This window comes from Vipera berus, assembly GCF_964194415.1.
Source record: "Vipera berus genome assembly, chromosome: 3".
Taxonomy (NCBI): Eukaryota; Metazoa; Chordata; class Lepidosauria; order Squamata; family Viperidae; genus Vipera; species Vipera berus.
The window spans coordinates 156,893,627-156,907,344 of record NC_138204.1 but is presented as its reverse complement, the minus strand read 5'-3'; the positions used below and the strand labels follow the sequence as shown (position 1 = coordinate 156,907,344).

At 34.1% G+C, this 13,718-nt stretch overlaps 1 protein-coding gene across 1 annotated transcript in view; it reads left to right on the top strand.

The window, feature by feature from the left end:
* TSHZ1 (teashirt zinc finger homeobox 1) overlaps window positions 1-13,718 on the top strand; it is an 81,108-nt gene that overhangs the window by 27,147 nt on the left and 40,243 nt on the right. The window lies entirely within an intron of this gene.

The following is a 13,718-nucleotide window of genomic DNA, read 5'->3' as shown; positions in this document are numbered from 1 at the left end:
TCAATTAACAAATTGGAGGAAGTAGTAAATCAGAACTTCATTTAACAACCCATTTGATTCAATTAATGAATTTGATTTTAAAAATTTGTAAAATTGAGTCTGATTCATTGGACGATTTTTTTGACTTACGAACCAAATGGGAGGGCTTCAATAGATTCATACCTTGAGGACTACCTGTACTGTGTTGTGATGGAAATGTCATTGTGGTGTTTCAAGACATAAAAATTTATCAGTGTGTGGAATCGGTATTCTTTTTCATCTGCAAGACATATGAAATCTGACATAAGATTACAATTGCCATTATTGGGTGAATCCCTCCTCCTGGCTTCTCCATTGATTTGTTGGAAGCCAGCAGTGAAAGTTGCAACTGGCACTCATATGGCCATAGAACACAGCAGCCACTGTAATTGTGAGCTGGTTTCCAAGTGCCTGGCTCGTGATAATGTGACTGGGAATGTTGCAATGCCCACACTATGAGGAATGGTTGTATGTCCCCTTGTTCAATGCTGCTGTATCTTCAGATGGTCACTGAATGAATGGTTCCTGAATGAGGGCTATCTGCAGCTGGATTATCCTTTTCCAGCTAAAGACAAAGTTTTTGCAATTTTGTAAATATTGCAATTTTTTTCTTTAGGAATGCTGTTTTTATATTTTATTTTATACCTAAGTATAAAAAAAACTGGTACAAAATGTCAAATTGCTTAAAATACTTTATAATTTTCTTTACTTCAGATGATCACTGGCTTGGTGATTGCATCTTCACCAGGTAATGAGAATAGGTAAACCAGATAGTGTCAAAGGTAAAACCCAATGAAAAAGGACAGAAAATCAGAAGTCAGGGTCTGCAGAGAATGCAAGTTAACAGATATGTAGTGCATTATTATTATTTAGCGTATGGCATACAATGTCAGGGAAATCTACACATGCTAGACACAGCTAATTCATTCTGCTTGTGCGTCTAACCTTAGGGCTCTCTTGGAGGCAAACTTGCTTTACATCAATTAATTACCAGTGCTGGCTCTTCCAGGCTCCTCTGCCAGTATCACCTTGCCTTGTGTCGCAATGCCTTGCATTCAGCAGGTCCTGGGTTGGCTTCTTTCTTACACACGAATGCAGCTATCTTTTTCCCAGCAAAGTGGTACCCATTTATCTACTCACAATATTGCATTTTTTCGAGCTGCTAGGTGGGCAGTATCTAGGGATCAAGCAACAGGAGCTTATTTTGTCTCACAGAGCCAGGCTCAAACTGCAAGATTGCAAATCATTTCCAGTGTCATTAAGTCTCTGTGCCACTGCGTCCCCGTAATGTAATGTATGAAATAAATGTATTTGCTTTTGCCATAGGAAATACGAAAATGTAATTCAGAAAGCATCAAATTTCAAGTTTCATTTCAGTGTATTCTGGAGATACTCAAACAACTATGCAAAATTTAACTTAAATCCTGCTTTCATTTTTTGGGAAGCAGAATAATTTTTAGGCATGTTGTACTCTACTTGTATATTTTTTTTCTTTTAAATGAAACAAAATGTAAAATTCCTATCTAGAAGAATGATAGTTGTTAATGCTGTTACATCTGTCCTATAAACTGTATAAAAAGAGTAATATTAGTTTAATTAAATATGGTTTAAATATAACCATGCTTATTACATTGGGCAAGATTCCTGTAGCATAAACATTTGGAAATCTCATGCACTTGATTTATATACAATCAACACAAATAAATTACCATACTCTTCCTACTTTTTATTAAGTTTTGTCAGAGAATATGAGAATTACTTTTCTGAATAATTGCAGTTAGTTGATCTCTGGATACCAATTAAACAATGTGTTTGTGAAAACCCAATTGCTACATACAACACACCTGAAATTCTAGAATATAAGTTCAATCTTTTTACAAGTTGATATCTAGAGTGACCTAAATTATTCTAGTTAATTAGTAAACTAGTAGAATTGGAACCTACGTACTAGAATTTAAGGATTTAGTGTTATTTATATCTATATGACAATTGCATTTCCACTAACAATATTTAACCTATATTAAAGTTTCAATTTTCTTACTGATTTTTATTTTGCTGCATAATTTAAACTAAAAAAACCTCACTCAAAATAATATGCTAATTTTTTTCAAATATTTTTCTCTATAATTTCAAAGTTTTAGTAATAGATTTCTAAATTTATTTTTAAAATTTGGAAATCAGCATAATAGAATAATATTAACATGGTTAGTGACCAAAAAGTTTACAATTTAACATGAACTAAGGAATTCCTAAAACAAAGACAATTAATAAAATAGAAATTTAAATAAAATAAGTGGCAGTCTAATGATAGTAAGGTATGGAGGGGGAGGGGGGTTTAGGGGTGGGTTCGGGATGGGATAATATTGTAACTTTTATAAAACTTTTCAATTAAAAAAAGATAATAAGGTATGGTGCAATAAAAGCTTGAAAATATGAACTCCTGAACTAAATTAAGTGCTGAAATGGAAATACATTCATATCTGTATCTCAACATACTAATTTTAACTTGGTGCCTTCTTCATAGGTAAAAATTCCCAAAATCTGTAACCTCTACAAAGTTCAGAATGAATATAAAGAATTTCACTTTTTAGCTATGTCTTTTTAAACTTAACTACACGCATTAAATAAGAAACAAGTATGGTTTATGATACACATTTTAAAAATTGTTAGGTTTTGTGAACAAATCAAAGCAGGAAATAGAGGAAATTTGTTCTGAGACAAAATTGATAGGAATTTGATCCAGTTTATTTTTTAGTATGGGAAAGAAAATTTAAAAAAATGGCAGTATGCTTGGATGTAGGATGAGTAAATAAAAAATGAATGCTTATCTGCAATAAATATATAGCATATTTATACCATCATACATTACGTGGTATCAAGATGAGGATTTGATCTGCAATGTTCCAAGCAGAACCAAAGAAATGAAACAAAAATGTATAAATTGGTTTTAAGTGGATATGTGCCTTGCTAACTGGTAATCATTTAATCATAACTCCTTTTACATGTAAATAATTCATTGCCTGATTTTTTTGTCTTTCATGATTTAGAACACTGGAAAGCACTATCTAGCATCAAAGTTACCTCATGGCTGATCAAATTTATAAATTATCTCAAGAATCTACCCTAAATAACCTTATTTTCCTTACAAAGATTAGGATTAAAAATCCAGAGGAAACATTATTGTCTTCAGCCTGTAGTTAATAACTCTCAAGGTTCTAAGTGCCAATTCAGCAGATAATATTAATGTGGAGTCAAAATAGATACCCTAAATAATTTATTTCTACCATATGATAACTCAATTATGAATATTATGAATAGTTTACTAAAAGTTCTTGGTGTTCCTTCCTCCTTGAAAACACTAGTGAAACTTCGGCTTTCTATGGAATATGGAAATGGACACGATATTAAATAATAGCCATATCTCTACTTTCATTTTACTGCATTTTCCCCAAAACTGCAATGTTGCAAGGTAGGTTGGGCTGAGAGGAAGTGACTGGCCAACCAGCTGGCTTTCATGCCTAAAGCTGGACTAGAATTCACAGTCTCCTGGTTTCTACGTCAACCATTAAACAAACTGGCTCTCACTAATACTGAGCATATGACTATAGCCTTAAATTGTTACTAAATGTACTGGTATAAAAATAGTCTGTCCCCTTTCAGAGCAACACAATCCCACCACAACCTAATGATGTATAAATTTTTTAACACTTCATCATTCATTATTGTGGAAGTAAAAGCAGGTAATCTAGGATTATTAAGAAGTGTTGATATGCCCCTTCACTGCTAGCAGCTCCCTCTGCAGCCATTTTTCTCTTTCTCTTTTCTTTCTCCTTTTTCTTTATTTTCTATCATACAGTCATTTCCCGCATTTAAAACAGGAAAGGAAAGCAGACCTCTGCTATTTTATTTGAAGAAAATCCAAAGCTATATCTGCATGTTCCATATTAACAGTACTCTGAAATAACCAATTTTTTATTATTTTATCTGGGAAAGAAGTTGTAGCATATGTACATAATCATTTCAGCCCTACTTTTTCTTCTCTTGAGGTTGATTATGATAAACAGTGTCAGACTTCAATTTTCTTGGCTATGTGTCAGTTTCCCTATACGTATTTCTCAGTTTCCGTTACAATTTGCAACCCTAAATTGAGATGACCACCCAGCAGTTAGCCAGGTTTACTTATCTCACTCTACATGATTTAGCTGGACAGTGCTATGCTGATTCAGAAGGAGGTTACATCGTTCATTAGTATGGAAATGCCTACTGTCTCTTGTATGCCTTTTCCCCTTTTTCACAGCCAAATTTAACTAGTTTAATGGGGAGTTGAGGGCAATGAAGAACTACCATTAACAGTTTGAGAACAAATGGGGAAAAATATCTGAGGTTATGCACTAACATTAGGAACTGTATTATGAGCTTTTGAATATAATTGTAAATCTCTGAAAATGGTTGAATGGTTTTCATTAAAACCAACATTACAAGCTATGGTTCTATTGGAAAGAGAACAAGAGGAATTTTAATAATAATTTTAATAATCAGGTCAAAAAGAGTAGATAAGATTAGTTTGCACAAACAGTTTCTTCTTGAGATAGTGGAAAAACCAGTTTTTTTTCACGTTGATGTTTTGTATATAAGTATGTATTTATGTAAATAGGATTATTGTTCCCACATTTATATGAGTAAGAAAGTGGAGATATAGATGTCCATGATCCTAGTCTTTCTTTGTCATTTCTAATCAGTGGTGACTCCAAATGGGCTTTTGTTGTTGTTAGCTGAGAAGTCGTGTCCGACCCATCGCAACCCCATGGACAATGTTCCTCCAGGCCTTCCTGTCCTCTACCATCTTCTGGAGTCCATTTAAGCTCACGCCTACTGCTTCAGTGACTCCATCCAGCCACCTCATTCTCTGTCGTCCCCTTCTTCTATTGCCCTCAATCTTTCCCAGCATTAGGCTCTTCTCCAGTGAGTCCTTCCTTCTCATTAGGTGGCCAAAGTATTTGAGTTTCCACTTCAGGATCTGGCCTTCTAAAGAGCAGTCAGGGTTGATCTCCTCTAGGACTGACTGGTTTGATCGCCTTGCAGTCCAAGGGACTCGCAGGAGTCTTCTCCAGCACCATAGTTCAAAGGCCTCCATTCTTTGGCACTCAGCCTTTCTTATGGTCCAACTTTCACTGCCATACATTGTAACTGGGAAGACCATAGCCTTGACTATACGCAGTTTTGTTCACAGGGTGATATCTCTGCTTTTTAGTGTGCTGTCTAGATTTGCCATTGCTTTCCTCCCCAGGAGCAAGTGTCTTTTAATTTCTTGCCTACAGTCCCCATCTGCAGTGATCTTGGAGCCCAGGAAAATAAAATCTGTCACTACCTCCATTTCTTCCCCATCTATTTGCCAGGAATTGAGAGGGCCAGATGCCATGATCTTGGTTTTCTTAATGTTAAGTTTCAACCCAAGTTTTGCACTCTCCTTCTTCACCCGCAACAAGAGGCTCTTTAGTTCTTCTTCACTTTCTGCCATTAGAGTGGTATCATCGGCATATCTTAGGTTGTTAATATTTCTCCTGGCAATCTTAATTCCAACTTTTGATTCCAAATGGGCTACCAGCCCCATTATTCCAAGTCAGCATGATCAAACTGGTTACAACCAACATTACCCATAACCAATGTTCCCATTGAGCACGCTAGCTGAATTTGATGAGAGCTGCAGTCTAATACATGGTGGTACTATTTAGTTTCCAAGCATAATTGTCAGCCAGATAGTTTTTTAAGCTTGATTAGTAATTGAATTAGCATGGCTTAATTTAAGATAGTGCTTAGTTCTGCAACAGTGGCAGTAATACTGAAAGAAGAAAACATTTTAGAAGAGATTTTTTACAAGAGATCTTTTCCATTCTCACAGATGGGTAAGTTTGATCCCAGCTTATAGGTTTTATAATATATATTTTTATTTGTGAATAGTTTGCTGTTTGATTTTAAGTACCTGTGAGTACTTTCATCTCCTAATCTTTCAGTAATAGTAAATAGCGGTAAGTATATGATGACAGCGTGGTGCAAATTCTATCCTTCTATAATTATTTTATGATGCAAATAATGGAGTCAGTTTTTTATGGTATGGAATCATGATGTTTCTCCTTATCCCACGAGCACTTATGTGGTTCAGGCTTGTATGACATGGAAAATAAGTCATTGACAGAATTAACTGAGCAGCATTTAATGTTAGGTGTGAAAAGGACAAGTATGGTAGGCTATTTCATTTATTGATTCAGAATATCTAAGAAGACTTTTTCACTCGGCGATAGGTAACTATAGTGTGTATGTGTTTGTTTCTCACAAAATCAAATATGAGAGCATATGTACAGTGCAGAAATAAATTTTAGTCTAGCTGCAAGTATTAACAGCTATATGTCTTGGATTCCATTGCAAACTCCTTGACTGGAATTACCATGTGTGAAATGAAGATAATAGTATGAAATATCAGTGCAGCAGCATGAGAAAGTACATTTTTGCATATGGTGGATATCCAGGCTTTTGAGAGTTACATTCTGGCTTCTAGTTGCTCTACAAAACCAGAGTGCCCTTATGCCAGCTATTGCTCTCTATATGTCTGGGACTATATTTCTCAGTCATCATAGTCAAAGACCCACTCATCTGGCTAGCAACAGATTTCAGAAAGGCTTAAGACTGATTTTCTGTGCAGTTAGATTTGATAATACTGTATATAAGGGATTTTATTTCCTCAAGTGGATATGAGACATTTACCATCACAAGTTAAATGTGTCAGTTCCCTGATTTGGGATCTTGCAGTATCATATGTTAAAAAATACCTAGTTTGCTGACCTTGTGCTTTTTAATTGCTAAAAATGCTAAAATCTTAGCAATTCTAATTGTTAAAAATCTTAGGCATTCTGTATTGTGCTATGGTATATGTGGCACATATGGATGTGTTTCTAAATGTAGCTTTCCTAACATTTTTCCCATCCTCGGAAGTATGAACTGTCCATGTCTTTACCCCTATGGTAATTTCCTTGTTTCACAAAAATTCCCATTACTGGAAGATTAGGGGATGAAAGTACTCACAGGTACTTAAGATGAAAACAGCAAACTATTTGTGTTATATACTTTTTAAATAATTACAAGTTTTAACTGAAATTGGCATACTGAATTTTGATTGCTTTGTAATATATAATAATGCATAAAACTTAGAACAATTACATTTCCACAGGAGCGACAAAATATATTATGAAGAAAACATGGTATATATAGGAATATTTGACCTAGGAATCATTCCCTTAAAAATGGGAAGTATATTGAAATGTGGAAAAAATAATTAAAAGTTAAAAATATAATACAACAAAGAACTATGAAAACTCAGTGAAGAAATTCTAAGAGAATCCTATTACTATATTTTTCTCATTGCAGAGTCCCCCCTCTCCCCCAATAGTGGTTTATCATTTGCACTAATAAATATTATTAGAATATAGATATATAAATATGGCATGGAGAAATAATGCACAAGGCATCCTAAGATGGTTCAGATATTATTTTCTCAACTTAGAAATGGAAAGAACAGCACTGGTCCAGTTTTCAGGCTGAAGATAGAATTTCATTAATCTTCCTACCTTTTTTTTCATTACCATCTTGAATGGTGGAGGTAACCCTGATAGTCTTGCTGATTGGAACAGAAACTTGGTGCTAAGAACAAAAGAGTTATGGTGGTGAAATTAAGGATAACTACCATGGGGGATCAGGCAGGTTGGGTGTTCAGATGTGAGAGAGACAACCTGCTTAGGAAAAGAAAATTAAAAATCAAAGTTGGAACAAGCAATGGCAAATCAGTTTTGTATATTGCTCAGAAAACATTCATGGATATATCTTATGTGGTTAGTTCAGAAAGAATGGTCCCTTAGGCTTTTGTTTGTTTCGTGCCTTTGAGTTAGTTTTGAATGCTGAGAACTGCCTGGACTAGTCCCTGCAGTTTTTGTTGGCAAGATTTCAGAAAAGGTTTTGCTATTGCTATTGCCTCCTTCCTAAGGTTGGGCAGAGGGACTGGACCAAAGTCTCCAGTAGCTTAGTATTACCAAGGCAGTACTAGAAGTTACAGTCTTCTAGTTTCTAATGTTTTATCCACTATAACAGTCTGGCTCTCTAGGCAAAAATTAGCAAGCAAAAAATGCATGTATGTTGAGCTTGTAATGTGAATGGACAATAGATTAAGGAAAAAATGCTTGGCAAAATTGAGCTAGTAGGAGAAGATGGCTGGAAAGGGTTAGAGATGACTTTAAAATGATCCTAGAAGAGTTGCATATTGTTTGCCCACACAGGGTGAAATGGGAGGCTTCTGTCTATGCTACTATTTCTCAACTTTGGCAATTTGAAGACATGGATTCTAGAATTGCTGGCTGGAATATTGTGGTAGTTGAAATCCACCCATTTTAAAGATGCCAAGATTCAGAAACACTGGTATATACTTTCACCCTTACTTTTTTCCTTTCCTCTTCAAGTACAAGCTTGCTTGGCAATACATTACAAATAACCATGATGCTGCCTACAAATATAAAATGGAATACTGTTGCTGCAAACTCCAGGCAGATTAACAAATTGTGAGACAGCACAGATCATTGATGGCAAACATTTTGGGCTTGATGTGTCAAAAATTTGTAAAATTGCTAAGCACATTGGTTTGTGCTTAAATTGTAAGCCGCCCTGAGTCTTCGGAGAAGGGCGGGATATAAATGGGATTAAAATAAAAATAAATAAATAAATAAAATGGCTAACTTGACTCTGCTGATGTGTCACTCCCACTGAGCAAAAGAGAAACAATTCTCTGTCTCCTATTCTACCATCTAGGTCACCTTAAACCAGGGGTCTTCAAACTCGGCCCTTTTATGACTCGTGGACTTCAACTCCCAGCATTCCTCAGCCAGCATGCCTAGTGCCATCACTGCCACTCAAAAAGGCCGCCTCATGCTGTTCTCCAAGGGGCATGAATCTTGTGGAATTATGGAATTATTCCATGACCCAGCACTCCACAGGATTAGTGTCGGTGAAAGCAGGTGTGCTACCTTTGATATGTGTGGCAAAGGGTCGACATCACTGGCATAGATAGATTATGACAGAGCACTGAATCTAGGCCAATGGACTGGGTTATTGGCTATTAATGTTGGGAGTGACACTTATTTCAAATGAATCTTAGTTTATATGTTTGCCAGAATAATTCCTGTAAAATGTTTTTATATTAAAATTTCACTATATCATCAGTATTATTATAAAGCTCCAAATAATAAAAATATTTTCCTTTGATTTACCTATTTGCAACCTTCATCTTTACTTCATAATATAACATTTCTTTGGCAGCATAAAATGAACAAACATAAAAACAATTTAAATACAAAATAATATATTGAATTCATCCATAATATATTATTATAAATGTCCAAATAATAAAAATATGTGCTTTGATTTACTTATTTGCAACCACAGTCTGGTACCTCATAACATAACATTCTTTTGACAGCATGAAATGAACAAACATAAAAACAATTTAAATACAAGACAATATATTGAATCATAAATTGAAAAGCATCATTAAAATATAACAACAAAGTAAAACATGTAGCATCCTAAAGTTAAATATGCAGCTTTCACACTTGAGAGACCAATCTGTATTTAAAAGATCTGGCTGAATGGAAAAATCATCACAAGACACCAGAAAATAAGATTCTTTTATAGAAGATAGCAGGTGGACCAAACAGTATGCTGTTCCATAATGGGAGTTCTTGAATGAAAAGTACCTCTTTTTATTTTAAACAATTTGTTAGACATATACCTACATGTTAGGAGTTCTCAAGTTGTCTTGAGGTTTATGATGGGTAAAATAATTCTCATTTTGAATACTATTGTATTGTTTGAAAATAGGCAAATTTAATTGACAGGACAAACTGATTTGCTATTACAAAAATAGGTATAGTATAATAACTTGGAATTCTAACAAAAAAAATCTCCAAACACATGATTTTAATACAGGCGTGTTGTTTGTGAAAGTTGCTTCTTGGATGTGAAGGTTTGTCAATATTTTTTGCTAGAATAAAAAAATAACCCTTCAAAAATAGGCTTATTCAGAAATGTGGTAGTAGCAAGATTTATTTCAAGTTTGGGACTGGTAGACTGTATGCTTTCTTAGTCACCCTTACATTGTAAAATCAACTGTCAACACATTTGAGATGCCGGAAGGCATATATCCAGATTTCTTTCAATGTACATAATACCAAACATGCTTTTGTTTAAATAGAAACATTGCCAGATATTAAATACAAGCTTTAATTTAATTAGTTCCTGAAAGCTATTGGAAGGTATATTTGTATATTTTAAATATAAGACTATATACAATATTGAAATCGTAATATTTTTTCTGAGTAGTCTCTAGTACGAATAATATATGACAACAAAATGTTGGAGTTGATTAGTAATGTGTGATAACTTTAAACAAAAATAAAAATATAAAGACACCATAAGCAAATTACTTCATTTGTGTCAAAGACTAAATGAATATATTTGTAACAATAATTAAGATTATAACTATAATTGAGCTGAAGTGATGGAGTTGAATTTCATGAACATTTTCACACCTCTCAAAAATGCTGCCCTTAAGTGAAGCTTTTTTTTTAAAGAGGAGAAAATGTATCCTTATTATCTTAGCAAGTGGACCAGCATTCCCTGGTTTTCAAATTTTGCATAACACAAAATGGCAAAATGGGGTAGCAAAATGGGAACTTCTGGATCCAAATAAAAATTCTAATTTAAATGTAACTTTTGATTTGGGGGGGGCAATATAAAATGCTCAAATTACAAATCTATACATTCACTATATCTTAGTATCTTACAGCTGTTAATACATATCATAATTGTTTTTATATGTGTACAAGTGCGTGATACGTAGAACTAATTGAAAATACAGCAGAATAAGCTAAACTTTACAGTGTATAGATAGCAAGCATTCTTCATCAAGATAATAATACATTGAGAAAATCTGTCAATTTCAAGTCAGCTTTACTTGGAACAGTTTACAGTCTGCAAGATTCTTTTAATACTATCAAGAAACAACATCTGTCTATCTCTGGTCCTTGGAAAGGTCTCAATAGATGGATAAAATGCCAAATCCAGTCTAAATATTTGGCTGACAGTGTGACCAACAACAACAATAATTTTGTTTGTTGTCCAGGTTTTAATAACTAGGCAGCATCTATCATCTTTGATAGATAGTTGGTTTTAAACATAAAATGGAATAATTCTGCAATGAAAAAGGGCTACAAAACATGTAAATTGTTCTAGTTATTAAATATTTGCTCTTCAGCTAGTTGATAGAATAAAAATGTAGATATTGATAGGATCACGGCTTTTTTCCTCATAGAATGTTCAGAACGGAGTTCCGGCACCTTTTTTGGATGGAACCTTGTGGGGTAGGCAAGGCGGGTTGTATGACATGTATGAGTTCCGGTACCTTTTTCTTTTACAAAAAAAGCACCGGATAGGATAGTATCTTGCTTGAGAGTTAGGCCAACCAACACAAAATATTAACTTTTAGAGGTTTCTTCTAGATTAACTTAGGGGTACTGTGTACAGGTAGTCCTGGACCTATGACCACAGTTAAGCCTAAAATTTCTGTTGCTAAACTAGATAGTTGTTAAATGAGTTTTGACCCATTTTGTGACCTTTCTTGCCACTGTTGTTAAGTGAATCACTGCAGTTGTTATGTTAGTGAAATAGTTGGTAAGTGAATCTGGATTCCCCATTGACTTTGCTTGTCAGAAGGTCACAATAAGGTAATCAAATAACCCTGGCACATTCCAACAATCATAAAGAAAAATGGGGGCCTGGATTCTCTATGTAGTGCAGCTCAAAGCCACCAACTCAAAGGTATTTGCAACACAAACCCCACAGTTTGAGAATCGTTATGTTAATTGTTCATGTTAGAGTATTCAAGGAGATATTTATAATATGTTCCTGTTAAAAGAAACCTTGCTGTGTTACTTTGGGAATTTTCAGAACACACAGTCACTAACTGCTTTCCATTATATATGAGTGATGAAGAAGAAATACTCTTATACAGAAGGCAAGGATCTCAAAGTACTTTCAGAAAGTTTTCCTAAACTTTCAAAAGTGCATTTAATACCCATCACTTGTAGTTCAGTTCACATTTCTTTGTCCTACAGGTTAAGTCCCATTTGTCTCTGATTCTTGGCTGGCATTGCTTATGGAAAATGTTTTTACCTACATGTTTTTTCTAATGTTTCCATTTTAAAAGAACTGAATTGTTCTGCGTTGCTGCAAAAAGTATTTATTTTCATTGTCCTTCCCATTTGCTCATGACTGTAAGAATGTTAGAGCACAATATAAAAAGTGCTGAAGTTATATATAATAGGTAGAAATGGCCTCCGTGTGTATTTGTGTGTGTGTGTACATGCACATGAAACTTACTCATCTTTTGAACAGAATAGGGAAGCTAACTTTTATACAACAGAGCTCTAAATACACTAGTTTATTTTTCACTGAATTTTTAGTAAAGAAATGGACTCAGGGATTGCATATCATAGTTTGACTTTTATCTTAAAAATTCGGTCCTGCTTCCTTAATATGTAAGGGAAATTGCTAAAATGTATGACTTGATATTAGAATGCTATGAAATTACCAGCTGTTCATCTTCAGATCAGTAAATGCTGTATGCTATTTGCTATTAACATCAGTACATTTTGAAGTTTTCAGAGGGCATAATCTTGATTTTATAGTAGTTTTTCTATAAAGTAATGCAATAATTGTTCCTGTGTTATAAGAGTATTTTTGAAACACACTCTTGTTTTTGTCTGTCTGTCTGTCTGTCTGTCTGTCTGTCTGTCTGTCTGTCTGTCTGTCTGTCTATCTATCTATCTATCTATCTATCTATCTATCTATCTATCTATCTATCTATCTATCTATCTATCTATCTTCTATTTATCTCTATCTCCATATAATTTCAACTTGAAGTTTTGCAATTAGATGTTTAGATGTTGCAGTTTTAATGTTTGAGGCAATCTTTCTCAACTTTGACAATTTTAAAATGTGAGGATTTCTCCATGCGACTAGGGAATTCTGGAAGATGAAATGCACACATTTTAAAGTTTCCAAGGTTGAGAAATACTGGTCTGGAGACATAACATTTTTATGCTACTGGTGATCATGGAATCTACATCTCTGTAGCAATAAACCCTATATTCTATTCACTCTTCCTTTCTTTTTGTCTTTCTAACCCCGGCATGAGTGGCTCAAGATCCATTTTGAAGCAATAGTTTATTTAAGAAAGTTTTAGTCTTTACTGTCTTTTTCTTTTTAGTGTTTCAAATTTGCAAAACATGTTTGGTTAGCTTATTTTCTTTTATCAACCTGCATGAAAATACATGTATCCATATTCATACACACTGTATATACATACGGAACATAAATACGCATACTAAGTAATAGCACAATGGAGACTTTAATGTCAAGCAATTTAGCCCAAGATTGAAAGTTTTATTATAAAACAAATGCTTTGATGTATGTTCTTCCTTTACTTCGCTCACTTTTCCTAATGATATACTTAATTTTGAAGAAACGGTTAAATAAAAAAATGTAACAATATCTGAAACTGTAATTAATATTAATAGAATATCCACATATTTATAGTCATTACT